Source organism: Acomys russatus, chromosome 3 (assembly GCF_903995435.1).
Source record: "Acomys russatus chromosome 3, mAcoRus1.1, whole genome shotgun sequence".
NCBI lineage: Eukaryota > Metazoa > Chordata > Mammalia > Rodentia > Muridae > Acomys > Acomys russatus.
This window is the reverse complement of record NC_067139.1, coordinates 85205427-85209728: the sequence shown is the minus strand read 5'-3', so window position 1 is coordinate 85209728 and position 4302 is coordinate 85205427. Positions and strand designations below refer to the sequence as shown.

At 46.2% G+C, this 4302-nt stretch overlaps 1 pseudogene; it reads left to right on the top strand.

Annotated features, from left to right (window-relative positions):
* Window positions 1–1599: 1599 nt before the first annotated feature.
* LOC127187189 (granzyme E-like) lies at window positions 1600–4021 on the top strand (annotated as a pseudogene).
* Window positions 4022–4302: the final 281 nt, after the last annotated feature.

Here is a 4302-nt window from a genome sequence, read left to right as displayed (position 1 = left end):
TATGTTTTATGAAAATATATCAAAATAAATTTTGTTAATACAAGTGTATAATTTATTTATGAGATATCAAAACTTGGAGCTTGCTTCATAGTTGTAAAGATGTGCACCCATATAATTGAGATTATTCTATTCTGTAAGGGTTGATTGCATATCTGCCTGTGCAGATATCATGTCATTTATACACAGTTCCTTTTCAGGACAATTAATAACCTTCATTATAACTTGTATAAATAATGTGAAGCCAAAAAACACTTATCTCTTTAAAGAAATGCAAAAAGGTCACATACCGGTACACTGTACGATCCATCAATCCAATTAATATCAGCATTTTAGTTTATTTCAAACAAATAAAGCCTCCATTGGTACCAAAATATGAAAGGAGGAGATTAATATATCCAGAAAAATAACATACTGATGAGAAAACAGGATCAGAGTAGCTCCCTGGGTTACCTGGATGGATGTACACACACACACATACACACACACACACACACACACACACACACACGCCTGTCCTCAGGGCAAGGCCACCCTGTCTCACCCACAGCTGACCTCACACAGCTCTCAGCATCTTGTGCTCTAAGCTCAGATTCTTACCTCCCTCCAGTCAAGTTCATCCTTCTAGGGGCTGCATCCCTGTCCCTCTCACTCCTGATCTAGATCATTAAACCATCATTCAAGATCTTAACAAGGTCCTGTTTGTCTATAGAAAGTGCTAGGCAGAACTGTAGACAACACCATTGCATCCTTAGAGGGAAGCCAATAAGATACATGGCAATACTTAATAAACATCTAGTTACACCTTCCATTTCTGATATGTTATAATACTTAACTATATATGGCAGTAATATGTGATCATTGGACACATGGAAAACAGTTGCTTTGAGATTTCTCTGTGACTTCCTAACAGTTTCTGGAGAGTCAGAGTGAGTTGGGATTCACTCATCAGACTATTTAGAGAGATTCTTCCCCAGTATGATCAGTCACCTTGAAGGTTAGGGAGATGATGTGTGGTAGGACTGCCCAGCCAGAGGTGACTTGCTATCAATTCTCACTATGTACTATTGAACTGTGTGAGTGCATTTGTAGAACTATAGCTGTTTTTAGGATTAACTGGTTTTGGTATTACTTTAGAAGAAAAGAAGAGACAAAGAACAAGAGACAGAGACAGAAATGGAGAGACTGAGAGAGACAGGGAGAGAGAGAGAAAGAGACAGAGAGACTGGGAGGAAAGGAAGAAAAATTGATACAAAAGACATCTCATCAGAATGCAAAAGGGTGTATGAGTTAGAAAATGACACACTTTGGTCCCAGTGCAGTCAGTGTGGACTTCCTGGGGTCTCAGGCCTCCTCAAGCACAGCCTCCACACCATCAACCTTCCTGGTCTTTATCCCAGCTTAGCTCATAGGATGTGGATGTGGTGACAGTGTCATTTTTACCCAAACCAGAAAACTTCCTTAAGTGATGTGATGCAGATCAGAAGCAGAGCTGCATAGGTTTAAAAGCCCATGAGGCCACTGAGCACATATTTGCTTCATCCCCTGGCCAGGGCTGTGTCTACTCTGTCCTCTTCCAACCTGAGCAGCCGTCCTGGGAAAATGATACCAGTGCTGATTCTCCTGGCCTTTCTCCTGCCACTTGGAGGTCATGCAGGTGAGTGGACAGCCCTGTTGCACAGGCGCTATCATATGACACCACTGCTGTCCTTCTGCCCAGCAGGAGTCAGTAATTGTCCTGGCACTGCAGACAGGAAATTTCTGAACCTGCATTGCACATGCCATTACCTCTGCTGTCTAGTTGTAGTTGGCCTCTCCACATCTTTTTTCAGGTCGCCTGCTCATTCAGTCATTGTCTGCACACTACTCCAAATCTCAGGCTCTGAATCCCACCAGCCCTCTGGCTAACTAGAAGTCACTCATTTGTGTACAGAAAGCATTTACTGAACCAAGAATAGGAGAATGTTAGAAAATCCACCTCCATAGGCTTAGGGGAAAAGCTGAGAAAATGACACCCAATGACAAAAAAGGACCAAAGGGGCTGTGCAAGATCCACTCTGCCTCTGGCATGATAAAGGGAAAGCATACCCCACATGTAATTGTAGAGCAGGCATAGGTGGCAAGTGCTACCCACTCCTTCCAGAGATGGTTCTGAGGCTTAAGATTCAGCAAAAGTTTTTCTATGTGCAAGGAATCCTGTCTGCAACATTCTTGGGGATATCAGATCCCACGCTCTATCACACTTTCCCAATTTTCCCTCTTGACCTCATTTGCTGCTCCCCATATCCTTGCCTTTTCTTTCAGAGGAGATCATTGGGGGCCATGAGGTCAAGCCCCACTCCTGCCCCTACATGGCAGTTGTTAGGTCTCTGAAAGAAGAAAATGGGTCGCTGTGGAGGCTTCCTGGTGCATTACAACTTTGTGCTGACAGCTGCTCACTGCCGGGGAAGGTGAGGAGATGCAGTTTGCCTATAGCCTCTGAGACCCCCACATAGATGCTTCTGTCCATTACTGTGGATGCTCCCCTGAAAGCTCACTGGGAAGCAATGTTGTGTAAATGGAAGCCTGATAACATGAATATTTGAGGTCACAGGGTGAAATGTCAGAGGCAGCAGCACACTTGGGTTGATTAGCTGCACTGGCAAACTAAAGCATTGGTTGAGGTTGAAAGTTCATTTTAAGAGTCAATGGAATCTTTGGAACATTGCTAAGAAGCAAGAGGGAGCCTTCAGGAGTCTTGTGATGCTGAGAAGGGAGCATCAGGTCACACACCGAGACACTCCTGAGTCCTCCAATCCCCTCAGCTAGAGCCCCACCCTGCCTACCCTGCCTGGGCTGCGTCCTCTCTGACTTCACTTCTCTCATGTCCACTGTACTCTCTGCACAGACCAATGAAAGTCACACTGGGGGCCCACAACATCATGGTACAGGAGCAGATCCAGCAGACCATCCCTGTGGCAAAAGCCATTCCCCACCCTGACTATAATTCTGAGAGCAAGATCAATGACATCATGCTGTTAAAGGTGAGACCTGTGCACAGTCCACCCACTTTCCTCAACTCACCCCCCACCCCCATCCCACCCCTGCTGCCTGTGTTCTTCCTGGTGCAGTTCTTCCCCTCCCCTCCTGCTCTCATCCTGCTTCTTCCCTCCCTTCCATCCTGGCTTTTGTGTGACCCAGGACAGCAGGATCATGGCTGATCTGGTTTCTCCTGTCTCTTTCCATCAGCTGGAGAGAAAGGCCAAGAGGACTAAATCTGTGAAGCTCCTTGTGTTGACCAGGGCCAATGCCCAGATGAAGCCAGGGAAGAAGTGCCATGTGGCTGGCTGGGGGATGACATCCTTTGATTCTACTTAAGGATCTGACGTCCTACAAGAGGCTGAACTGAGCATTCAGGTGGACCAGCAATGTGAGAAACACTTCCATCACTATTCCAAGACAACAGAGATATGTGCTGGAGACCCAAAAAAATATACAGCTTGCTTTCCAGGTAAGATTCAAGCATTTAACAGACAAAACACAGGGCAAGGGGATCATATACAAGACCTGCCTGTGAGAATGGCCAGATTCTCAAGTCTCAACTCAGAGAAGGGACAGCCCAATAGTGCACCTGTTAGTCCCTTGTGTGGGGCTACCAAGAGTGAGGGTTGATAAACATCAGTCATCCCCAAGCTGCATTAATTATCCCACAGCATCCCTGTTGACTTCAGGGAAGGCCTTGGACTGAGTTAGAAGGAGAGGGCAGGCCTCCCTGGAGCTCTGGCACTGAAAGAAGTTGGAAAGAGTGTCCTGGCCTTGACCTAACAGTTAGCCATGCCAGGAGGAGGGAGGGAGAGCAGAACCAGAGGGAACCAGGCTCAGATCTTCCTTTCTCTGCCCACAGGGTGACTCTGGGGGACCACTCGTGTGTGACAACAGAGCTCATGGAATTTATGTTCTTCGGAAGAATAAAACCAGCCCAAGTATCTTTACTAAAATCTCCCCCTTCCTGCCTTGGATAAGGAGTAACATGAAGCTCCCCTAGCAGGTGTTAAAGCACCTGTGGTGACCACCTTTTCTGGCCACAGAAAAGAACCACATGGAGTGGGCAGCAAATGATTGATTGTTCACAATAAATAATCCCCTGAGCGCATGTAACTGAGCTACTTTATTGTTTGTTCATCTCACTGGTCCAGGCAGCCATGTCCCTGTCAGTTCTGGGACCTGCTTTCTCCCCTTCTCCAGCACCCCCTCACTGGAACTTCAGGCTACATAATTTACACACAGTTATCACCCTACAGGTGGGAGTAGAAGGTTGTTTCTTTA